The sequence below is a fragment of the Cricetulus griseus genome, chromosome 4 (genome assembly GCF_003668045.3).
Source record: "Cricetulus griseus strain 17A/GY chromosome 4, alternate assembly CriGri-PICRH-1.0, whole genome shotgun sequence".
Classification (NCBI taxonomy): Eukaryota; Metazoa; Chordata; class Mammalia; order Rodentia; family Cricetidae; genus Cricetulus; species Cricetulus griseus.
The window spans coordinates 2,475,669-2,502,807 of record NC_048597.1 but is presented as its reverse complement, the minus strand read 5'-3'; positions in this window follow the sequence as shown (position 1 = coordinate 2,502,807).

Here is a 27,139-nt window from a genome sequence, read left to right as displayed (position 1 = left end):
CTCAGAACACTCTTCTCAAGTCAGAGCTGCATAAAAATGAGGAAGGCCATGTAATCCAAGCACCCATCGCTTTGTTCATGAGGGAAGAGGGTTCTGAAAAGATTGAAGCTCTGGATAAATGCTTCAAAGCAGGTGACATATGGACCCCATCCTAAAAAGAAGTCCAAAAGCACCCCCAAATCACACACACACACACACACACACACACACACACACACACACAAAACACACAGACACACAAACACACACAACACATATAGACACACACAAACAACACACACACGCAAAACACATACAATACACAAGACACACAACACACAGACACACACAAACAAAACACACACATATACACAAAACACATACAATACACACAACACACACATATACAAAACACACACAACACACACAAACAAAACACATACAATACACAAGACACACAGACACACAAACACATATACAAAACACACACAAACACAAAACACACACAGACACACAAAACATATACAATACACACAACACACACATGAACAAAACACACACACAACACACACAAACAAAACACATACAATACACAAGACACACACACACACAAACAAAACACATAGACACACAGACACACAAACACACACGCAAAACACACACAAACACAAAACACACAGACACACAAAACACACACAGACACACAAACAAAACACACACAACACACACATACAAAACACACAATATACACACAACACACATACAATGTACACAACACACACATAAACAAAACACACACACAACACACAACACACAACACAGACACACACAATATACACAACACATATAACACACACAGACACACATGGACAAAACACACACATACCACACAACATAGACACATACATGATATACACACAAACAAAACACACATACCATGCACACACAACACACACAAAACAGATACAACACACACACGACACACACATACACACAAACAAAACACACACAGTGACACATACAAACAAAACACACACATAGAAAACACACACAACACAAACAAAACACATACACAGACACCAAATGCATATACTCCTACATGCACACACCATACACACATAGACAACCACGTGCACACCACACACACTCACATCCCCCCCCCACACACAGGGAGATAAAGAAAGCGGAGGGGTAGATTGTGAGTCCTGAGTCATTGAATTGAGAAGCTGGATGAAAAGCCAGCCACAGATGCAAACATCACTGTTTCAAGTCAGAATGATAAGACAAAGCCCTCAGCACCCAGCAGCTTCCCTGCCTGCACCAGAAACTTCAAAATGAGAGAGCCCTGAGCTTGATGGGCAGACACCAGGAGGAACTGAGTGGGACCCAGGAGCATGGGAGGTCTCTAGCCTCCAGCCCTGGGGAGAATTTCCTGTTTCTTAGCTGCCCTGCTCTGTTCACTGGCCATCTTGCCTGCCCACTGCCCAGAGGTCTGTCAGCAGAGGCCTTAGACAACATGGCTACAGCTATTTCTTTGCAACCTTCACAGCCCCAGGGCTCGAGAGAGGCTGGGGTTGTTTTTTAACCCAAAATTCAAAACCAGTCAAAAATCTGGCATAAACGTGGCCTAATAATTTAATATTCCCGCCTCTGCATTGCTATAAAAAGGCCTGCACTCTAGACTAGTGCGTGCCAGGGTGTGGGGGCGTTTGTCCTGTCGCTCCAGGAAAGTTGGGGTAGTCTGATGTGGCCAGTGGCTGCCTCCCAAGGCCATTTTTATGACCTTAAAAGAAGCTCATAGATTCTAACTGAACTTCCCCCAGAAAATAAGGGAACCACTGTGCTGACACACCAGTGTTCATGGCCTCATTTGAGTACTGGCAACATCAGCAACAGGAACATCTTCATTTCAGTCCTGGTTCTGTGACAGCAATCAAGGAACAATTCAGAGAAGAGAAAGAAACGTCGGCTAGACTATGACTGGAGTGTCAAAATGAGTATATATGTTCAAGAAACTGAATTTGGATACCAAAAGTCTTCCAAAGGGGTTCCATCAAAAACAGAAACGAAAACTTTGCATTTCACACGTGTTTACTGACATTTCCAGGAAAGGACTTCAGGGTGATGTGGAGAGAGAGCGGGTAAAATGGTTGCTGTGCAGGATGAAGACCTGTGTTTGCATCCTCAAGACCCATGTAAAAGCCACACCCATCATCCCAGCATGGGGCGTGTGCAGAGATGAGTATCCTTGGGGCTCCATGACCAGTGATGCCATTAAAGAAGGCTCTACACTGACCTCTGACCTCCACATATCTCTCTCACACACACACACATATGCACCACACACACACGCTCACACACACACACTCACACACACTCACACACATTCACATGCATGCACATGCACACATGCACCACACACATGCACCACACACACACACACACACTCACATGCATACACATATGCACACACATACACATGCATACACATATGCACCTACACACACACACACATGCATACACATGCATACATGCACCACACACACACACACACACACACACACACACACACACACACACACACGCATGCACGAGACAGAGACAGACAGACAGACAGATTTCATGAATCCCAATGCTGTTAGACTCATTTCACTGCAAGCTGGACAGTCAGGGTCTCAGCCCAAATTTGTTTCTAACTTGTGATCCTCAAGGCTCATGGAAAACCTCCATGATCCATGCAGAGAATCCACCCATCTATGTTTCCTTGAGAATCTGCTGACAGGGAAAAAAAAACATCACAGAATGGTCAGCTCTCTGTCACAGGAGTGCTGAGGGCAGAGGGGAAATGACCAGCTATGTTTTTTGAAAACTAGGAAGACAGTCAGCTGTCAACCTCTGGGCAGTAGATTCCAAAAGTAATCTTCAGCATCCTCAAGTATTATGGGAAGCCATGATTGGATCATTAAGCTCACCTAGCTCAGGGAGCCAGCCAGCCAGGAAACCAGTCTCAGCCTCACCAATAGCAGCAGCCTGTCCAAGATCTCATCCCATAATATTCCAATATAAAATATTCCAAGGTAGGAGGCCACTGGTGGCTTCTCCCTTGCTCTTTGATCTTTCGGGTTATTACCCCAATATTTGACTCCCAGCTTTTATTGATTGAGTCTAATTAGGGTCATGCTACAGCCTCCTTCCACCACTACCATGAAAGATCATCATTTGGCCATGTTTACAGACACCTGATCAATCAACAAATAAAACAAAGCCACACTGTTGAACACTGTGCATGCAATAGACTCTTGAATCCTATGCTCTTAAATTTAAGTTACATTATTTCTCACAGTTTACCAGCTCTGAGAGCTGACTGTATCTCAGAATGAGTGGTCACCCAAGGCTTCTACCGTTGCTTCCCTTCAGATGGGATGCAAAATAGGGGACATCTTTGAGTTTATGGGACGTAACCACTCAAGTTTTACAATAGTCCCATAAAGCTCAGATACCATTCTTGCCCACAGATAGAAATGAGGCTTTGAAAAGAGATATAGCATTCACTGAGAGGTGACGTAGAAGCTGAGCCTGTGTATACAAGGGTGGACTTATTCCCCAGGGCCGAGCACTAACTTCTATCTAGCTGTCATCAGAAGCAAGCAGTGCGGAGGGGTCCGTACATGGTAGAGCACTTAAACGCACTATCTTGAAACCTTTTGAGTCCATTTACTTATTTGTGAGTCAATGTGTGTGCTCTCATGCACAAAACATATGTATGGGTCAAAGTACAACTTGTAGAAGTTGGCTCTCTCTCTTTCTGCCATCTGAGACCCTGGGATGGAGCTTAGGTTGTCAGTCTTGGTGGCAAACACCTTCACCCAATAAGCCATCTCTCCATCCCAAATGCCACTCTGAAGATAAGAAGTGGAAGCACATAGAGAGAGGAAGAGAGGGAGCAGAGAGTAAATAAGAACAAGGTGGGGGCATGCCCAGAATCCCACAGGCTGCAAAGATTCAGGACGAGGGTGAAGAAAGCCTCTTGGAAGCTCACAAGGAATCCCCACCACCACTACACGCTCTTCACAAAGCCATGGGATTCACGGCTACGAGCCCTGATGTATTATTTATTTCTTAAGTGATAGTTTAAGTCAAGAAACCTGCTCTTTTCTTGGCTAATCTGATTATCCAGATCCAAAGGATATGTTCTGGCACACTTTGCAGACGGATGTCTGCTTTCTGCTAACAAATAATACATGGAACTCGAGGGCAGGTGGGGTGGCATTTCTAAGTATGTAGGAGCCAGTGCCAGTGGAAGGGCTTTAGAGGGTGTCAGTGCACCTAATGATACCACAAACCCATTTACTAGGCTGCCAACAGCACTGTTATTTATGTCTTCTTTCTTTCCAAGGCAAAACACATACAGTAGATGGTTTTTGGAAAATTTAATCCCTTATTATATCTACAGGAAACAACATAAGCAAAACAGACCACATGTTTGCAGACAGCCCACTGTGGCCAACAGCACCAAGACTCTAGGCCTGTGGGGAATGTCATTTTCAATGTGTATGCGTGTGTCCCTGTGTGCACATATGTAGACATCCACGTGTGTTTATGTATGCATCCACACATATGTGTGTGCACATGGAGGCCAGAGGTCCACCTCGGGTGTCATGCTTCAGGTTTGGAGGGCTTTTCTCCCTTGGAGCTGGGGTCTCTCACTGGCCTGGGACTTGCCACACAGACTAAGCTGACAATACAGCAAATGACAGGGATCTGACTCCCCAGCCCTGGGGTTAATGCTCTTGTCACCAGGTCTAGCTTTTTAAAATACCGGTTCTGGGGATGGGGCTGGCACCTCATGCAAGAAGCAAGCACCCTGTGGGCAGGGCTGTCTCTCCATCCTCACCCCCATGTTCCTCACGATTTTTTTTTTTTTTTACAATTCAGGCACAGTGAACCTTTGACTGCCAGTGCATCTTGCAATTATGAACACACAGTAAAAGGCAAACCCTGTAAGACGTAAGGTGCCAGTGGGTCTGGGCACGGTCCTTTGTGTTCCCCCGATACTGTTTCTTCCCTTCTTGCCTCTTCGGAGAAGAATCATGTGCTGAACACAGCATCTTGCTTTGTGCTCACGTTTTTCTAATTTAACATATTTCTATTTTAGTCCTCCCAACTTGGATTAACCTCAAAGGGAAAATGTATGTAGGCAAACTAAGTCCATCTAAAGAGTGTTTTCTTCCAATATGGCATTTCTTCAGCATCTATCAATTTACGACTTGTAATACTGACCTAGTGCTGAGGGAATGAGACCCAGGACTGCTATAGAAACATACACATACATACATATACACACATAATACATACATGAGGGCTTATACAGCCATAATCATATATATATATATGCATGTATACATATATATATATTCATGTATACATATATACAGGCACATGAATTAACAAATATAAGGGAATATACAACTGTAGTGTCTTCATTAACAGATCAGGTATTACTTCAGGTGGTCACTAAGATGTCACGTCACTGGTAAGGTCTGAATTCCTCTTTTTACCTCCACTGATTCCTTCCTCATTCTAGAAGGTGCTTTCCCTTCGTCTGCCTATTTCTTCAGAGCAGGACCAGACAAGATCCTTCCTTTTGGAGGCCCACAGCCAGTTCTATCTTGTTTTGAATTCAATGGATTTCAACTCACATTTGATCTAGGTTTTTTATCATATAACTATAACCCTAACAACGGGAAGCTGAGGCAGGACAACAGTGAATTTAAGTATCTAGTCTGGGCTGCATAAAAAGACCTTAAATAAGCAAACAAACTAGGATAGCTAAATAAATAAAAACATTTTCAGCCACCAACACCCTCCCAAATGGTCTGCTAGCATCAAAATAGCTTTCTGACATTCGCCACTAGTGATGCCGGTATTAACCGCATAACAAAGTTAGGTAGGGCATGATTTTAAATCCCATCACCATGCTGCCAGTAGGGTTCAAACGCATTTGTCACAGACAAAGTATAGGAAAGGTGCTTCCTGAGATGAGTGGGTGTGGAGTTTGGAACCCATACTGTGCCTTCTCATATGGTCACAAAGTCGTGAAGGTGCAAAGTTGATCTAACAACCTGTAGGCTTAGGGTAAAAAATCTAGACTGCAGAAGCCTACGAAGAAAATGAGCTTTTCCAAAGCAAGCAGAGAAAACACCAATCAGGAAGCAGACAGCCTAAAAATGCGAAGAATTGGAAGTTTGCCGAGACCTGCAAAGAATGTTCTGCCCAATACAAAAGGGACTCCGGTGGATCTTGGGAAATTAAGAAATCTAACTAGGATAGTGTTGAAGTCATCTCTCTCTGCTTGCTTGGTGGCATACAGGGTGCCCTCATATATATGGGGAATAGAAGGAACCAGGGATACTTGCTTGGCAAAGTCAGTTAGCCCCTTGAAGGGCAGGGTGGGAGGCCCACACACATTGCCAATGCACGAATGTATGGGAATATCACATGGTACCCAATTATCACGAAACTTCTATGTCTTACAGGTCAGTTAAAAATAAGGATGTGTGTGTGTGTGTGTGTGTGTGTGTGTGCCCATAAAGAAAAAAGAAATACTAAGTGAATGAAGCCAGTGTAAGAAAGACAAATGCTTTGTTTTCTCTCAGTTGTAGTCCTAGTTTTAACACGCATAGATAAAAAACGAGTGTGTGTGTGTGTGTGTGTGTGTGTGTGTGTGTGTGTGTGTGTGTGTGAGACATGAAAGTAGAAATGAACAGGGGATGAAGGGACCTAATGGGAGGGGTGAGTAAAGGAAGGGGCTTGGCAGTATCCTGAGCAACACCCTAAATATACAATACATAAGGATATGAAAAGTTTAAAAGTAAAACAAAAGAAAAACAAATAAACCACCCTCTCTTAAAAAAAAACGAATGTGTTTGATATTAATAAGTTCTTTTTCCCCCACCCCTAATGAGTGTGAAAACTTAAGGGCTGTCACTACAGCTCTGTCTGCCCACAGGCTGCCTGGACTTTGTGCCCCCAATGAGTCTGAAGACTTGAGGGTTGTCACTACAGCTCTGTCTGCCCACAGGCTGCCTGGACTCTGTGCCCCCAATGAGTGTGAAGACTTGGGGTTGTCACTACAGCTCTGTCTGCCCACAGGCTGCCTGGACTCTGCCCATCCGATTCTGTTCTTATTTTGTTTTTCCAATCACTGGCAGCAAATCACACAGAAAATAGCCAAATAGAATTCGCTGCTACTTTTATCTGGTTTCTAGCGACTCCCTTTAGAGGAAAAGATGGTGTTTGTTTGGTTTTTATTTTGTTTGGAGACAGGATCTCAGACAGTCTTGGCAGACTCACTACCCGGCAGAGGGAGGATGACCTTCAACTCACGACCCTTCTGCCTCTGCCCCTCACGTGTTAGGATTGCAGGCGTGCGTCACCATGAGGATGATCTTGTTAACTACCCAGGCATTTCGCACATGCCTATAATGTGTTTTGATCAAATCCACCCCTCCAATTCCTCCTCACACCCTTATTGTTTCTCCCTTCCCAAAGCACGTGCTCTGTTTCCAAACTCACGGAGTCCCCTTAGTACTGCCTTGCAGTGTTGAGTGTGAGACCATCTACCAGAGCATGGCGTGGCTCTTGAGGGCCACAGCCCTAATGTGAACCAGCTCTCCTCATGGCTTTTACATGCCAGGCAAGAGCTCTACCCATGGAGCCTCACTCCCCAGCCCTGTTGTTTGCTTTCTTTTTAACAGCTAAACTTAGGAGCTACATGGAGAAGCAGCAGAAGAGATGAGGTGGCCTTACAGAACAAAGAAGTCCTGGTCCTGGGTGGAGGAGGGGCACCCCAGTTTACAGCCAGGTCTGCCCCCTCTCTGTCAATTCTCAAGTCCCTCCTACCCCATGTTTGAGCTTGCTGGGAGTTGGTTCAGAATACAGCCTGGGAAAGCAGCCTCTTAGTTCATTATAAAGCACCCTCCAGGGAGTTGCCCACACATCCAAATTCACCTAGCTCAGCTCTGTCTTTTCTGAGTCTCAGTTCTTCAGCTGCAACTGACAGCCACCCAGCTCTGTGGGTCAGATAAGCTACTGTGTGTGAAAGTTTTATAAGCCTGAATATATGCAAATTATTTCTCTGTCTGAGAAAGTTGACATCACTGACTCAAAGTCCTCAATAGTTGGAAGCAGAATTACCCATCTCTAGACACACTATTCGAATAAGCTGGGTACCAGAAAGATTGCACAACCCCCTGCATGGGGTTAGTCACTTCTTAGGAAGTACTAAATCATCCCACAGTCTAACAATGCAAGGGAAACAATGAAGACAGTGTCTTTATTCTCTTAGAGCACACTGGTCACCCAAGCCACGTGCCGTTTAGCTGTTTTAGTCCCAAGTCCTGTTCTCTCGTGGGTTTTCAATTACAATTCCACACTGATATGGATTCAGTGGAAGCTTTGTCTGTGGCGGGGGTGGAGGGGTGCTGGTATGCACCTGCCATGTGTCTGGTCTTCTCTGAAAGAAGCCAAAAGCCAGGGGTGTGGCTCAGTGGTATAGCACTGAGGGTCCCATCCCCAACACCCGCAAAGAAAACAGAAACCAACACATCTAGATTAGCACATGGCTTGTGGTTGGCACTCCTCAGACTCCTGAGATGTATGACTCATGGTGTGCACACCTTTTATGTGGGTGCTGAGGACTCAAACTCAGTACCCCTGTGTGTGGAGCAAGCACTTTAGCCACAGAGCCACCCTCCCCACCTCATCCTACATGATATCTTTTAACTTTCTCTAGAATGTCTTGGGATTTTCAATAGCAGTACAGTAGTGTCTCTCTGGTGGCCTGTGAAGGAGCCCATGACGCCATCCCACCCTTCTGGTCTTTAAGACTTGCAGAGCCGGATGAGTAGGGGGTTACGAGAGCTCTGAAAACCACCCCAGGCCAGCAGGCTGAGTTCTGCACCCCTGTTCTGTTATAGAAATCCTTCTCTGAAGGGAGGAATAGGCTAGCGTTCCTCTGGTCTTCAGAGAGAGAGCCCATAAAAACCAGGCAGCCTCGTGTGCTTGGCCTCCACAGAAACCACGTATGCTAAAAATATAACACATAACACATCTGGAACCAGTCTCCTCCATGAATCTCTGACACATGGATTCATTGTTTTCCTCAGAATTCCAAGAATTTTATTCATGAGAAAATTCTGGCACAATGGAGAACCTTGGCAAGAGGGAGATGGAAGCAACAGATGTCCTGGCCTCCTCCCATAACTCTGTCAGCTAATGTCCAGCGGGTATCTGCCTCATGCCTTCAAACAGACATCGGAAATTTTCCACAAGAGGAAGGCTGTATAAGAGCCTTGATGTCTTAGAGAATGGATGGAGTTTCCTGAAATGGAGGTCACCGTGGATTTGATATGCAGGTGTCGGGAGGGCCACCTGCACAGGGCACTAGGTAGAGACTCGGTGTCCCTCAAGTCCTAGGTTCCAACTTTCTGGTCTTCTCATTGAGGGCTAGCCTGCCAGTGTTTGCTCAGGCCCTTTCTCATGCCCCCCAAAAGACCTACCTATAAACTGGCAGCATTTCTTTCTGCCACATGCAAGGTAAGATACACATTTACAGCAGATGGAGTGGTTAAAAAGTTTCTGCAAATTTGGCTTGGAAGATAGCATTGGGTTCTTGCATGCTGCCTCCAGATTTTAATTTCCCATGTCCCTGTAGATAACTCTGTGCTGGTAGCAAGAAGCCAGTTTGTAGACTGCAGTGGGAGCTCAGTGGGCAAAGCGCTTGCTACAGAAGAATGAGGGCCCGAGTTGGATCTCAGCGCTCACTAAAAAGCTGAGAGTGGTAATGCATGCTTGTGCCCCGACGTGGAGGGTATGAAGACAAGAGATGCCAGGGGCTCCCTCAGACGACCCTGAAATGCACTGTCCACTTGAGGAAGACACCAATACCGACCGCCGAACTCCACACATGCATGAGCAGGGAAGCTTTCCCACAAACACATATGTGCGTGCGTATGTGTGCATACGTACACACAATACATCCATACACACATTTTCTTAATTACAGAAATAAGTTAGGCTTGTGCCCTAGAGCTGTCTCTGTGTCTCCAAGTGTGGGTACAACCCTATCGTCTGTGTTCGGACACTAGATGTTTTTAAAATCCATCATTCACAGTGAGCACGGTTCTAATGAGGCCACTCAGAAACTAGGGTGCTAGCAGAAGAGCCTGCAGGTAGAGTTGCTACAGTTTTCCCTGGGTTCCAAGATATCCCCTTTCTTTATGATGTTCCTCCAATAATTCAAGGCACAGGCCACACGCACTATAAGCTGACACAAATGTGAACTGTTCCTTTCTTTAGGCTGATAGCCACCATGGAAGCAGCATCGATCCCCACTGTGAGGGTCTGGTCCCTGCCAAGCTGTCATTTCCTCTGGGTGAGCGGGGACACCTCCTTCCCTGGAGCCAGAGAGCTGAACCTGTACTTTGCAGAAGATTTTCCAGCACATAAATCTTCCTTGGTTGCTGCAGAGGAAGGGGACCAGGCAGCCAGGGTGTCAAGCCCTTTGTGCAAGCTCCAGGCTGGTCTCGTTCTTTTCCCATGATGAAGCCCGAGGGGCAGGGTGTACCCCATTGATGTTATACTTTTAATGCCCCCAACAAAGGGTTTGCCAGTAAGACTGGGTTTTTATAATTCTAGGAACACTGACATCAGACCCCCATACAGTTGAATTATAAATCCTAACCACTCACACATCCATCACACTCAACAGGGGGTCTCCCAGAGTCTGGCTGCAGTCCCTCTGTAAATAGGTTTCCTTTGGAAGCCCCAAATGCTCTTTCAAAATCTCAAGATTCATTCCCAGCCAAGCCATGCTGACCTCCACACTAGCTAGCAGGCTTGACTGCTCACTGTAGCTTCCACAGGAAGCTCAGGATCAAACCCTAACTGGGTACCTCATCAGTTCCTGCAGGAAGAAGAGTAACAGACATCCCTACCTAGTCACCATTTTCTGGGGAACAGGAAGTTTCTAGGGTGCATAGCTGTTGTGAGCTCACATGCAGCCCCCGAGCCTCATAACGGTGCCTGCTCATGGAGACAGGAGTGGGTGAGGGGGAGGACGGCTGCCTATAGCCTGAGAGGCTACCTCTCTTCTGAGTAAAGAGGGCTTTCAAGGTGGCCCATTCATCCATCATACACAACCAACCTTGTGCACGGCCAGGTGACTACATCAGCTTCCCCAGAAGGGAAGATAAGTCACATTCCCCATTCCCAGTGTAGGCAACACGACCAACTTATTTTTCTACTTATTTGTGAACACAGGCTCACTACACAATGATTGGAAAAAGTTTCAAAGGTGTAAAGAACTGCACCCTGGGAAATCAAGGAATCATTCAGGGTGCTGTCAGATCTTAGCAACTGAGCTTCTAACCTGAAGAAAACAGGAGATTGAACTGGCATCAACACTGACCCCTCACAAGGCCCAATCATGCGGTGCCCACGCGAGCAGGCTGCCATAGGCCCTGGAGCGTTATTAACTCATGTGACCTGGTACCAGTGCCCTCATAATCACACTGCTCTTCCACAGAACCTACCCAAGCTGCATTTATCCAATGGAAATATTCAGTATTTATCTTAGATCTAATAATGTTCACTTCCTCCCTACTCAAGCCAACATCTCCAACATTCCTGGTTTGCTTTTGAGCCAAAGACTGTAAGTTCATGGGTCCGAGTGTCAGGGGATGGACAGTAGCTGGTCTGAAGGGACAAGCCTTCAGCAAGGCAGTTCTCCAGGTCTATCATGCACAAAGTTAACAGACAGCAAACTCATAATACTTAAGACAAAACCCCAAATCTGTACTGAACTGTATAGTCCCATTTTCTTTATTGAAAATGTGCAGTTTTATTTTCTTTACTGAAAACATGCAGTCTTCTCTGACTTCCATCCCCAAAACAATATAGTGTAAGGAGGATTCATACACTAAACAATATAGCGTAAGGAGGATTCATACACTAAACAATATAGCGTAAGGAGGATTCATACACTAACAGGCACTGGATCGTTCAGACAGTGACCAGCTGACTTCAGGGAGCTCTGTATGGATAGGTTCACGTGCATCCTGAACCATCTCCTCTAAGGGCCTTTTGCATCTGAGTTTAGGTACCTGAGAGACCTTGGACCACTTTCACATTCAGATAACCGGGGATGTCTGTACTTAGTTTACGACTCTTTCATGAATCTCCAGCTCCTACTCTCCCGGCCTCAAAGATGGGTTGTGCCCCTGTCTCACCACAAGCAGCGATAAGCTGTGGACAGCAGTGTTGGGCCTGGTGATGAGCGTGATTGTGTGAAGATGATAATAAATAGTAATGGCAAAGCTACCTGTTCTCACAGAAGAGACCCCATCCCTCCCTCTCTTCTGTTCACCCCAAACTCCCAATGTGTTGTGAGAAATGTGAGGGAGGGGGAGGGAGGGAGGGAGGGAGGGAGGGAGCAATGGATGGAGAGAAGGAGAGATGGAGGGGAAGGAGGGAGGGAAGGAGGGAGGGGGAGAGAGAGACGAAGGAATGGAGGGGAGGGAGGGAGCTGAGCAGCCAGGGACCAGCATTGGGAATGGGGGTGGGAACTTGGGGCAGGAAAAGCAAGATCCAGAGATCAGCAGTGTGTGTAAAGGAGAGCGATTCAGTCCGTGAAGGAGTAGATGTGACATCCGCCAGGCCAAGGCATTAGAGAGGGGAAGCAAGAAGAGAGGCCTCTAGCTGCCTTGGCCAAAGGCCAGAGACTATCTCCTTTGAGGCAGATTAATATCTTCCACCTCATAAGGACTCAGAAAGCTCAGTCTTTTAAGTTTTATTGTTTTCAAACGAAATAAGATCAGAACATGCATGGTGTGTCTGCCATGTGCACACCAAAAGCCATGCCTAGTAAAATGTTACTGCCATCCTACCCCACATGTACCCCACAGAACCTCCATCTGCCCTCCCACACGGGACCTTCGGGTGTGTTCATCCTGAGAGCCTGTGACTGTGTTTTCAAAGACTTGGCAGATACAGAAATCACTTCATAGAGGCTACCCTCACCTATCCCTTAAGAAAAGCAGTTAGGAGGCCTGAGCTTAGCCACACTGCAGAATCCCCTGCCTGACATCACTGCCTACTGGGGTTGGTGCAGTGGAAGAAGGTCCTGGAAAGCAAAAAAAAAAAAAAAAACTCAGACCGGAAGATCCCCTCTGTCCTCATGTGCACACACAGGGACACGGGTTTCTGGGCTTGAGCAACCATGCAAATTGCCAGCTATTTCCTGTTTAAACAAAAGAATCAACGTGTTTGAGGAAAGGGCTTTTAGAATTATTCACCGCTGGGCAAGCCTGTGGAGAATTCTAGTTCTCAGAGCGTCCATAGAGTCTGGTTGCTCCTCATTCAAGATGAGAAGCTCCTCTTCTGCCCTCAAGATTTTCTTCAAGTTGGCAGGCTGGGTCTCGTAGCCTCCTTTGAACCCAGTTTCAGTGCTGGGCAGTATGGGCATGGTCATCTGCCATGCCTACAAACACAGTGTCACTGGCCAAGTGTCTGGAAGAACATACCTCCTTGTCTCAAAGCTCTGGAGGCTAAAGTTTAAGGCCAAGATGTCAGCCAGATTTCTTCCTCTTGATGCCCCTCTTCTTGGCTTGGAAATGGACCACCGAGGTCCCAGGGCCATCGTCTTCCTATGGCTTCACATGTCTCCCCTCTGCACACACCTGTCTCTGTGACTTTTCATTAGGAACTCATTCACAGAGGGACAGAGACCACCCTACAGGGTTCATCTGAATTTGAAGACCTCTGCAAAGACTTTTCCAAGAACTCACATTCTGAAGTATTGAGGATCAGGACATATGGCCTGGAGACAGTTCAACCATGACAGCCAACGGCTTGAGGAGGACAGAGAATGTACCCTTGGTTCATTCCTGGGTGCCTCTGCACGTCATAATGCTAGGTACCCCATTACAGCTATCCAAACATGGTCCAGGACACCTCAGGGGTCCCAGGGCCCTCCAGGGACTGTACAACTCAGCACAGTTTTCTGAGACATGTTTGCCATTCCTGTTCCTATCTTTTCACAGCCATTCAAGGACATTTGCCAGAGGCTACACAGAGACCAGGTAAACCCCTGTAAACACATAGGACTCACTGACACTTTTGGTTGAGCATTACAGAGGTTTGTCAAACAGATAACTAACATACCATTCTCACTAAACAGTAAAGAATAGAATAGAAATTGATGCACAGTAGAAAGTGGCCCAGGTCAAACACTGAAACATGGGGGTGTGTAACATCCTGCACAAACTAGAGGCATGCCCATGCAATGCAAATAACACTAATAGATTAATTCCTTAGGAAAAGGGTGAAGCAAACCAACAAGTGTGAACACTCAGTGTGTGAAGATGGCGTTGGAACCACATGGGGCTGTGCATGTAACTGCACTCTGAGAGCTATGAGCAGCAGGAACGGGAATGTTATCATTTATTCTCCACCACATAGGAACAATACAAAAACAATCCACATTTGACTGCAATCAAGAAAGAAGCCAAAAAGGGCTGAAATGGAAGAAGTTTTGTGCATTTTTACATAAGACTGACCTTGAACCAGAAGAAGGCTGGGGAGGGCCCAGGTGACTGAGTGTTCTGTGTCTTCCGGTAGAACTTAAAGCTGACATCCCCTGAGCCTTCTCCCCTAGGCAGGCACCATGACACTGTCTCCCTGGCTAATACATGCCTTTTTGCCTAGTCCACCAGAGAGGCTGGGGTGAATGACACACACACATTAGAGACGCTATCAGATCATATTCATTCATAAGCAGGCTAAATGAGATGATGGGAGTCAGGGACGAAGAGAGGGACAAGCAGTCCAATTGCCTGATTTAAATATTAAAATAGGGAAATCCAAAGAAGCTTCCAGGCTGGGGAATGCTCAGTTGGATGTCCATGCTGCACAAGCATGAGAACCTGGATTTGATACCAAGAACCCACACAGACAAGGCAGGCAGGCACCCTGGGTTTTCCTGTAATCCCAGTGCTGAATAGGCCAAGATAGGGTCCCAGGGTCTCAGCTGCCAGACAGCCTCGCCTGCTTGCCAAGTTCTAGGCCAGAACCTAAAGAATGACAACAAAGGCTGGGCAGTGGTGGTGCATGCCTTTAATCCCAGCTCTCAGGAGGCAGAGGCAGGTGGATCTCTGTGAGTTCCAGGCCAGCCTGGTTTACAGAGAAAGTTCCAGGACAGCCAGGGGTACACAGAGAAACCCTGTCTCGAAAAACAAACAAAAAGAATGATAACAAAGGTTGTCTTCTGAACTGGCTGCCTTTCTGCCTTCCCATGCATGAGAGAGGGAGAGGGAGAGGGAGAGGGTGGGAGAGAGAGAGAGAGAGAGAGAGAGAGAGAGAGAGAGAGAGAGAGAGAGACATGACTGATTCTTAACTGGTGCCGATGCCTCTTCCCTCCCAAACAGGAGGGTGTGTGGAAGGAAGGGGTGAAAATCGTGTTGCCACACTGATGGATGGTCTATAGGGTGTTCTGACAATGAGAAGACAGTGCTGAAATACCCTCTGAGGTTGGTCTCTATGCTCGTGACAGTCTCCATCCTTCCTGTTGAGGGGACTACTGCCTACCTCCATTGTCAGAAAATGACCATATGCAGAAATAGCTGTCAAGCCAAAATCTCCACTCTTCCTGAGATGTGTCCAAATTCTAGCAGCATTTAAGCCTGTGAGCTTCCTTTCTGTTTCCCCGAGTAAGCCTGCCCCACACTCCTACTGGCACCAAACCTAACCACAAACAGACGACATAATGACTCAGTGGCCACACATTCATTGACTTGTTCTAAGTAAGAAAACAAGTTTTCTCCCGTGGCTTAATTTTATGGGCTTAATTTCCTCCTATCTGAACTCGACCATTAAAATCAAAAGTCTGAGAGGAAAGAGTGAACATGATTCACTTGCCACCTAGTTGTTAGTGCTGGAAAGCAATTCCTTTTCTAATCACACATGGGACCACAAACCCCATCTGAATATACCTCAGACCTCACCCATCTGTAGAATGGGAGATCAGATGAATGGATGGAGAGATGAATGACATATTTTCATACGTAGCCCTAAGTTACATGTAAAATGTTACCTTCCAGTAATCTGTAAAACGGATGTATTGTGCAAACTCATAGCCTGGACTATAGGTAAAACCCTACATCTAATAAATGCTGTGTAACCATTATCTGAACTGAGCCCCTAAGCCACTGCACACAGCATACAAAATGTCTTATGGTCACCATACAAAGCTGCTGCGGGAGTCTCATATCTGTGACATAAAAGTGCTCTACTTCCCCACAGGAGCACATCATAGCAGCAGTAAGGCAGGTTGGGCTCTGAGAGAGGGTGCCAGCCCTGGCTACAGTGGCTGGAATCGTCATTGTGTAGGGCCACCCCAGGGCCTCCCCAGTTCTAGGACATGGGTGTCCCCAGAGATAAGAGGGAAGGGAAAGAAAAATGGGCAGTTGGCAAAAATTATTCCCAAACCACAGCCAGAGAGGGAAGAGTCGAGTTGCCATGGTGGCTAAGCTAGTTTCCCTTGTGCACGACCTTAGGTGGAAGTAGCTGCACACGGACCACCTATGTGCGGTGGCCTCTGGCCTACAGATTCTCAGTTCTCCTGCTGTGCATTCAAGGGACAGCTTGTCCAACCTTCCTGTTTTTCTACTTCAAGGAGCCCCTGAAGGACCCGAAGGAAATGCATCTGGCAGCTGTGTCTATACTTGTGTGAGTCTGGTAGTCAAGACCACACTTGCATGAGTCTGGCAGCCTGTGTTCACACTTGTGTGTCTGGCAGCTATAGACACTTGCATAAGTCTGGCAGCCTATGTTCACACTTGCATGTGTCAGTCTGTGCAAGTCTTCACACTTGCATGAGTCTGGCAGCACACTTGAATGAGTCTGGCAGCCTGTGTTCAGACTTGCATAAGTCTGGCAGCATGTGTTCACACTTGCATGTGTCTGGAAGTCTGTGTTCACACTTGTGTGTCTGGCAGCTATAGACACTTGCATGAGTCTGGCAGCCTGTGTTCACACTAGCATGTGTCTGGAAGTCTGTGTTCACACTTGTGTGAGTCTGGCAGCTGTAGACCCTTGCTTGAGTCTGGCAGCCTGTGTTCACACTTGCACTTGTGTGAGTCTGCCAGCCTGTGTTCACACTTGCTTGAGTCTGACAGCTGTGTCCACACTTGCCTGAGTCTGGCAACCTGTGCTCACACCTGTGTGTCTGGCAGCCCTGCCCACACTTGTCTGAGGGCATTGTTTTACATATTGTCTTTGCTCCTGTTCTTGGCTCCTGGGCTGACCTTAATCCCTGCTACAGCTAGTGCACCCCAGAATCTACATACAATAGCTTCCTACTGCCTTCTAAATAAGAGCAGCACCTTCCCATAATGCAAAACAGCCTTCAGTAAAGTATTGGGGGGGGGGAGTCTCCAATTACCATGATATCATGATCTTTATACTTCATGACAGTGCAATGCAGTCAGTGGAAACCGAGCTTGGAACTGTGAAGTTTTAACTTCTTTTAGCCATGAAATGGAGACCTCTCTCAAGACTTTGGGCCGCAGCTGTAAGCCCAGCCCCAAGACAACAAGAACAAACACAGGACCATTTGCAGGGAGCAGCTGAGCCACACTGCGGGGTGGGTCAGGTGAAGGCAGCTCACATTCAACCTGCATTTGCAAATTATGTCATATTTATCAGTAGACTGCTCTGCCATAATAGAGGGTCACAGCTACTCAACAAGTAACAAAAGACATGCTCAAAAACAAGGAAATCTTAAGGACATGTCAAGGGGACACAGGTGTTCCCTGGAGGTTATGCTGAGCAATAAAACAACCAAGATAGTGCTAGGTTATGACACAAAGGACAAAATAAATATATCCAAGTGTCTATGGTGATTAAATTCACAAAAGAATTAAATAAATCAGCTAAGTAGAGTGTGTGTGTGTGTGTGTGTGTGTGTGTGTGTGTGTGTGTGTATGCACACCGTGTGTGTACGGAGTGGTCATGTATGTGTATGGAAGTCAGAAGTTTACTTTGTGTGTCTCCCTCAATCACATCTGCATTTTATTTTTGAGCAGGTTCTCCTTGGACCTAGATTCATTGCCTGGAGAGACCAGCCAATCACCCAACCCTAGGAATCCTCCTGTGTTCATCTCCACAGTGCTGGGAAAGTAGGTTTGCACCACCACACCTGGCATTTTAGGTCCTCTCATTTGTGCTGCAAACACTTTACAACAGAGCCATCTCTTTAGCCCTGGAGCGAGTTCTTCTTTAAGAAAGAAATTCAAAATAATAAGGGAAATGAATGAGGGGAAGGAAGGTAGGCTGTCACCAGAACTCTCCAGCTTTGACTGCCACCAGCAAGACCCCCTGAGTAGTCCTGAAGTCAGCAGGGCAGCACTGAAGAGACAAGCCACTTGTCTGTCTACAAATCCTTTTATAGCCCCCTTGCCAAAGATAGAATTTAAACCTTCCCTGATGTGTGTGTGAGTGCAGTTAGTTGCTTACTTCTAGGGGGGAAAATGAGAGAGAGAGAGAGAGAGAGAGAGAAATTTTGTAATAAAGAAAACTGGCACACAGCCCCTCAACCAAGCCATCTGGTTCAACACACCCCAGACTGGCATGTTGACCCTCTGATAGGACACAAGGTGGACACACACACCCCCAAGACACTCTTGCTATGAGCCTGTAACTCCTGTCCAGAGATGCCAAAGCCAAAGGAGGCACTGTGCAGCATACGTACCCAGGAATCACAAACCCGACAAGAAAACGCAATGTGATGCCTGGATCAGAGAAAGGATGGACAGCAGTGGAAAACTGGACCAAGCCCATCATCCCTTTAGAAAGTGGCCACTGCCACAGCTCTGCAGCCAGGATCCTGGCCCTTGCTACCGGGGAGGTTCTCATAGGTCTAGAAGAAAGGGCTAGCTGGCTCAGGCCCCGGGAACCCCTCCTCTTCCTGAGGGGAAACATCAGCCTCCATTCAGTGAACTCAGCTTCACTTTCGGTGCCCTAATTTGGTAATGCCAGTTTGGATTTGCCACAGACCTGCAGGATGGGCTTTGAGCTTCCCACTGTGTGGCCTCTGTTAACTCCAGCTACAGCAGAGGGATCCTCCTGTGTCAGTCCATGGGCCTTCTGCCTGCCACCTGGAACTCTTGGCCCTGCTGAGGCTTCTCTATCTCTATCTTCCAGGCTCTGGTTGACTCTCTGAGGCCCTTCCATGCCCTGTCACACTGCTTGCATTGTATACTGAACCCCTGGCTAGAAATTGTGCTTGGAGAGAGGTTTCCACAACTCAGAAAGGTCTTAGTCCTTGTGTGTCTGGAGGACGCGTTCCCAGAGATACAGACTCTAAGCCCTCTTCCCACGCCTCAGCCTGAGTAGAGAGCCATTCTCCACTCCAGAAGAGCTTTGGAGTGGAAGCCAAGGAGCACCTTAGGTTTTACTTTTCTAGGGGAGGAAAGAAGGGAAGGGAGGGAGGGAGGGAGGGAGGGAGAGAGGGAGGGAGGGAGGGAGGGAGGGAGGGGAGAGAAATAGACTAGAGGGCAGAGCTTAGCTTCTGGAGCCATCCCTCAGGAGCTGTCCACCTTTTGCTTGCTTTTTGAGACAGCATCTTTCACCAACCTGGAACTCCCCAGTTAGGCTAGTTCAGCCAGGCCCATGGATGATCTAATGTCTGTTAGGACCCTGAGGGATCCATTCTGAGGCTTGGAGAGCTTCTTTCTAAGGGGTTATATCCTGCTATCTCTCTACCCAGAGCTGCACAACCACAGCACCTTCAAGGTCACTGTGCTGGGCTGAGTCACAGAAGCCCTGCAGGTGGCTTGCCACAGCGTCCAGCCCACTGGGGGTGTGCTCTTCTTAGGCTTGCCATTGTTCCTGTTTTCTCTGTATCACTATGATCACCCACACAATTCTAGACAGCTGTTCTCGGTTTTGAAGAGACCATCATTATTTACACAGCAGACAGTGGTGAGGCGGCGCTGATTCAAACCTAATCCCGTGTTGATGTGAGAAACTGACCTGAATCTGAAACTGTTACACATGTGGGGAGCAATAATCAGGAGAAGAAAAGAATGCTTTTCAAAGACACTGCTTAGGGGTGCTACAATTCTGCGAAACAGTTATATGTGGTTGTGTTAATTTGGCTATCATCTTCAAGTTTATTATGTTCTCATCTGTGAAATTAGACAGTTGGGATCTTAAACAAGAATATGTATTATACATTTTTATACGTAATAAGATACATATCCATAGCTATATATATTTATGTATATATACACACACACGTGATATATATGTGTGTGTGTATCGTGTGTGTCTGTGTGAGTGTGTGTGCATTTATCGTGTGTGTCTGTGTGAGTGTGTGGGGGGGGTTGGAATGAATGTAGTAACTGATTTTTTTCCTCCGCCCATGTGAGGGGCAACGAAGAGGGCTAGTTCAAAGTTTACTCACAAGGAAATATATCATGTAGGAAACCTTTATTTCCCAGAAATCACGGTGCAGTCTGGGAATGGCTGACCGGTGAATCACCCAAGGAGTAACTAAGGGCGAGACGCATTGGGACTTGACTTCACCAACAAGAATGAACATGTCTGAGAACTTCCTGTGGGCTCTCGCCACTCAACCTCTTCAAAGCACTTCCAGTTCATGCATTCCCTCTCAGGAGAGAAATGTAGAATTTCCCAACAGACAAGCCAAGAAGCAAGAGAAGGTGAGGAGACCCAAATGCCCAGATGCCCCTTGCCTGGTGACTGGAGACCACAGGTCACCTCACACCAAGTGCTCTTATCTGCTCGTGGGCAGTGGCGTATCTATGCACCCCTAAAGGGACCTGTCATCACAGCACCAGGTGGCACAATGACTCTGTCCTTCACCCTTTCCCCCTACCTTCTCCCTGCTTCTTTCTCTACCACATACCTTTGCTGGGCTTAAATATCTCCTTGAGCAGGGCTGGGAGATGGTTCTGTGAGAAAAAGCACTTGCTCGCCAAGTATGAGCACCCACAGAAAGAGCTGAGCATGGCTGTCTCACTCTGGGCCTTACAGGCTGTCAGCCTAGTTTGGGGCTCACTTTCTCAAGTGAACTAGGAGAGAATGATAAAGTAGGACCCTTGGTATACCTTTCTGGCATACACACACACACACACACACACACACACACACACACACACACAATAGCCTCAAACCACATAATACTTGTGGGACACACAAAGTACTTCCCTGACAGTCACTGAAAATGTCTCTTGGCTGAACAGGAATCCATCACATTTTGTTCAGGGGGTGGAGGATGATTGGATCTATCAAGGAAACATGCAGAGAGCATGGGGCCTTTGTAATAGTCACCAGCTCACTGCAACAACGGGAGGACATGCAGCAGGCTCCATGAGAAGTGCTTGGAGCAGGATGAAGGCTCTAAAGCAGGACACACACAACAACACCCATCTTAAAGAGAAGGTTCAGCAAACTGAGAGCAGTGTCATTACTCTAGCACAGCTGCCTGGTTCCAGAGCAAGTGACTGATGTGACCCCTGCAGACAGGTCACAGAGACATGGAAAGCCAGCCATCCCAGAGTCAAGCAGACCCAGGACACAAGAGCAACCTGATGGACTTAAATTTCCTTGCCATTCTTATCTCTAGCCTCCCGTCAAAGGCACCTCCATTCAACCGCTTCCCCACGCGTATGGAGAACACATATGGAGGACTATTGCCTTTAGTCCCTGCCCCGGGGCTGTGGCACTGGCTGTCCCATCGATAAGCCTGTATAGCCTCAGCTGGTGGAAGTATGGAGTACCACTGTCAAATAAGTTAATGAGTTTATTCCCACACCTCATACCCCAGGACCAATCGCCACGTTCCGGGAAGGACTTCTTGAAACAACCTGATGAAATGAAGTGACTGTTTGTTCTCAAGTCAAGAGAACTCAGCCAGTGTCTCTCGGGCCTACATAGGCATCATCACCCATGTATTGAAGTCCCTGAGATTAAACACAAACCCAGGTGTTCATAGGGATTTACTGAAGGGGCCACCTAATGGGTGCACAGCGCACAGTGGGTTGCCTGGGACCATTGTCCCTGAAGGCTACTTCCTTTGAGCTGTGTCTCCCATCCACAACAATGCACATAGTATGATGTGTGAGCCTCTCCGTGCCTGGGTAGGGTCCTCAGAAATGAAACTGATCACAGTATGACTCTCTGAAAACTTTCAAACCAGCAACACCCGAAGTGTGGCTCCATGTCCCAGGACAGGATCCCACAGCAAGGGAAGGGTCTGCAATCATCTCGGGAATTTGTCACTGACAAGTTGGTTCAAGTGCTCCAATTGTCTCTGCTGTTTATGAGCCTTGGCCTTCGGAGCAGGATTAAAACGTGTTCTCCTAAAGATGTCCCTAAGATAGGACATCGCTCAGCATTGTTTCTGTGCATACCAGTGCTTCTGTCCCAGAGCGATCCACCCTCCTTTTAACGGCCGATGACAGCTCCAATGGCTGGACAGAAATCAGTTGAAGGAAGGGGAAGTCTTGTCGGAAATGAGATTAATCTTGTAACGAGTGTTCAGCCCTGATAACCCATCTGGGCAGAGAGCTGCTCAAACTGGAGAGCAATTAACCTTCACCCGGCAAGTTCTGTCCAACCGCTGTAAATATTAAAGAGACAGACCTCTTCCCCACTCCATGTAGACTAAACAACCAGATTTGAATTCCATGTCAACGGCCCCTTCACGGATGTGCACCAACGACTAAGTTCAGGGGGGAAAAAAGTAGACAACAGCGGAGCCCTGAGGACCACACCGGCAACCTCTGCCCTTCGGTTCAGTAAGCTGAGGTCATGGGTACAAAACCCCACTGAGGTGTTTTGAAGCAAAGTCCCCAGCTTTAGGAGAACGGGGCACAGCTGTTTGGGGGATATGTCTACAACAGGAAGGCAACTGGAGGCTGCCTCTTTCCCTTTGCATATCAGTAGAAGTGAATGCAACCGCCTCGTTCTGTATTCCTGCCTACAGAGCACAGAAGTGTTTGCGTGAGCCACCACGTAGCTCTTGTGTGGCCCCAGAAGACAGAGCTGCTGTTCCCTTTCATCTCTGAGAAGTCACTGGCTTCACAAACAGCAACCCTGCCATCTCATCTTTATCAGCACACACTGTAAGGACGGAGCTAACCAAGGGGGCCCTGAAAAGCATCCAAAAGGTTAGGGCATCTACTGGGAAAGCTGCAGCTAAAAATAACCTCTGTAAGCCCACAGCAGGGTCTGCAGGCATTTATCTTATCATCCAGGCAGGAGCTTTCTTTAGCAAGGTCTTATACTGAGCCTCTGGGTTGTGCCTATGCATATATGTTTCTGATGCCTAGGTAAACAGGTGGACTGGATAACGGCCGTGACTGGTCACAAACAGTTATAAGGTACTTGCCATACCAATTATCCAGACAATAAAAAGGACAAGACATATCAACGTGCATATGCAAAACCATACAGGGGGTTGAGGATCCGTGTAACCAGCTTCTCTGAGTTGGACCACAACTTATATCTTAGTTTTAAAATAAAGGAAATCTTAAACCACTCACTTCTCAGCAAGTAAATTTATCTACCTACCCCCAGGGTTTTAATCTAGCCATCATACTGTCCTAACATGGCTCTTAAAAAAGCCCATGAGCTCTTATCCCCACTTTGAACCCAGTGGGTAAACCTGGCCCCCGAGGCCTTGTGGACATGGACATGTTTGCACACAGCCAAACACATTTCCACGGTTACCTTACCCATGTTTTGCATAGGGCCAGCCCCCAAACTAGGATCTCAATATGGAATGGCACAGATGTGCGTCACATAGAGAAGTATCACCATATACCGAGAAAAGGCAAGCTGTAAACTGAGGCTTGCTCTGCAGTTAATGTGCTTAAAGGTACCTGTCTGCCTTTTGAAGAGAAGAATCCCTTGACCGTCCATCTATTCTGAAGCTTTGAAAGATCTTAATCCCACATCTCAGGGATTTGCCCCCAAATTACAACTGTAAAGAGGATTCTATCATGTGATCCCTCCACACCCATCACTCCGTGTGCCTCTTGGCGACATAGCTAGACAGAGCAGCGTGTGAGCTGGGCACATTTTCATCTCTGCTCTTGTGCACATGAACTGCACAAGAGCACACAGACTGTGACATGAGTCTACAGCCTCTTCCTCTTTCCCTCCCTCCTCCTCCTCCTCCTCCTCTTTCTTTCTTTCTTTCTTTCTTTCTTTCTTTCTATTCATTTTTTTTGGTTTGTTTGAGACAGGGTTTCTCTGTGTGGCCTTGGCTATCGTGGAACTCATTATAGACCAAGTGCTGGGATTAAAGGCATGCACCACCACCACCTATTTCTTAATCTTACAGAGCCCTCATTGTTAGTGGCAAGATGAGGTTTCGAACCCAGAAACTCTGACCTGAGAACATTAAACGTGAAGTCTTTTTGTGAAGAAAGCAACACAGTCACATTTTTGCAAGAGGTGACTGGCACACTCAATCTACCCCAGTAGGCGGGGCAAAGAGAAGCAGGCTGACAGGCTGCTGGAGCAGCAAAGCCTGGGTGCATCCACAGAGCCTTGGGTCTGCCTTATACTTCTCTTGTCATGGCTAAGTGATAAGAGAAACCACAGCATCACACTGGTTGTCTTGTGAAACTGAACCAGCTGCTGGGTGAAGACTTCGCCCTACAGTGATTTCATTTTGATTGTCAAGAGGGATTTAACACTGTGGTGGTGGCCAGGGACACTATCAAGTTTCGTGTTTTGTTTGTTTGTTTGTTTGTTCCTAATAAAATGAATCACACTCCTAACTTCTAGAATCCTGTTTACACAGTAGTGATTGGTGTGACATCATGAAGGTCAGATCCCTGGCATTCTTGCTATACCTGATAGGGACCTGGGTGACCTAAGCATCTTCCAACAGCAGGCTGTGTGCAGCTGGGTCTCCATGACTGTCATCACCTCCTTATTCATGGAGGTTAACACACCCTACATTTGTTCCTATAAATCCAAACCCACCTCTGATCTCACAGTATGGCCTTTTAAAGGTTGGGTCTTGCTGATGTAATGAATGGGTACATCGAGGTCACACTAATCTAAACTTGGCTCTAGATTCTGCGAAAGTGTCCTTATTAGAGGCAGAACAGCAGCACACAGATGGACAGGAGTCAATGATCAGAATGAAGGGGACCGCAAGCATACTGAACAGGCAATTGGAGCCAGAGAACAGAGGAGAGGCATGGGGTCTGTTCCCCTCAGAACCTCTGTGAGATACCTGCCTTGCCAGTGCAGCTGGAACATCTGTTCCCCCTCACTGGGAGAATGGATGTTTGAAAAGGTCAGTGGGAATGGGGGTGATTCGTCAGCCACAGTTGCCCTGGAAACTGATATCCTAATGTGGCTGCTGTTTGTAACAACAACAAAACACTTTTCCAGTTTAGGGCATCAGTTGTCTTACAGTCTAAGTCAAATTTCTCTCAGTGCTGGGCTTAAGAGTCGAGCTCCTCCCTGGTTCCAGCGACCAAGGAGCCATGACTTATCAGGAGAATGTAGACTTTTTCATGTCGACTCCTGTGCCGGCTATGCCTTCATCTTCCCTGTTTAAGAGAATCTCGCCTTGTGCTTGTGGGGGAGGATAGTTTGTGTCCCGCTGAGCATCACCACTTTGCAGGGAGCAATGGTACAAGCATCTTTAGATTTCTGAAATGTCTATCTGTGTTAAAATTATGTTAAAATTATGTCCCATGCTCATGGATAGGTAGGATTAACATAGTAAACACGGTTATCTTACCAAAAGCAATCGACAGATTCAATGCAACCCCATCAAAATCCCAGCATAATTCTTTACAAATCTTGAAAGAACAATACTCAACTTCATAACAAAAAACCCCAGATAGCTAAAACTATCATGTACAATAAAAGAACTGCTGGCTGGGGGCATCACCATCCCTGATATCAAAGAGCTACAGTAATAAAAACAGCACAGTAATGATGTAAAAACAGACAGGTGGATCAATGGAATCAAATCAAAGACCCTGACATAAATTCACACACCAATGGACACTTGAATTTTGACAAAGAAGCCGAAACTATATGGTGAAGAAAAGAAAGCATCTTCAACAAATGGTGCTGGCATAACTGGATGTCAGCATGTAGAAGATTGCAGATAGATCCATATCTATCACCCTGTACAAAACTCAAGTCTAAGTGGATCAAAGACCTCAACATGAATCCAGTTATTCTAAACCTGACAGAAGAGAAAGGGGGAAGTAGCCATGAACTCATTGGTGCAGGAGACCACTTCCTGAATAGAACACCAGTAGCACAGACACTGAGATAGACAATTAATAAATGGGACCTCCTGTAATGGAAGAATCTTCCGCAAGGCAAAGGACACCATCAAAAGGACAAAATGGCAGCTTACAGAATAGGAAAGGATCTTTGCTAGCCCCACATCTGACAGAGGGCTGATCTCTAAAATTTAGAGAGAACTCAAGAAACTAGACATCAAAAAATCAAGTAATCCAATTTAAAAATGGGGTACAGATCCAAATAGAGAATTCTCAACAGAAGGATCTCAAATGGCAGAGAAGTGATTAAAGAAACGTTCATCATCCTTAGCCATCAGGGAAAAACAAATCAAAACGACTCTGAGATTCCATCTTACACTGATCAGCATGGCTAAGATAAGAAAAAAAACAAACACCTGATGACAGCTTATGCTGGAGAAGATGTAGAGAAAGGCGAACACTCCTCCTGTGATGGTGGAAGTGCAAGCTTGCACATTCACTTTGGAAATCAATATGGTAGTTTGTTTTTTTATTGTTGTTGTTGTTGATTTTTTAGAAAATTGGGAATCAATCTACCTCAAGACCCAGTGATACCACTTTTGGCATACACCCAAAGGATACTCAATTATACCACAAGGACACTTGCTCAACTATGTTCATAGAAGATTTATTTGTAATAGCCAGAACCTGGAAATAAAAATAACCTAGATGGCCCTTAGCCAAAGAATGGACAAAGAAAATATGCTATGTTTACACATTGGAGTATTACTCAGATGTTAAAAATAATGACATCAGGAAGGGTAAGA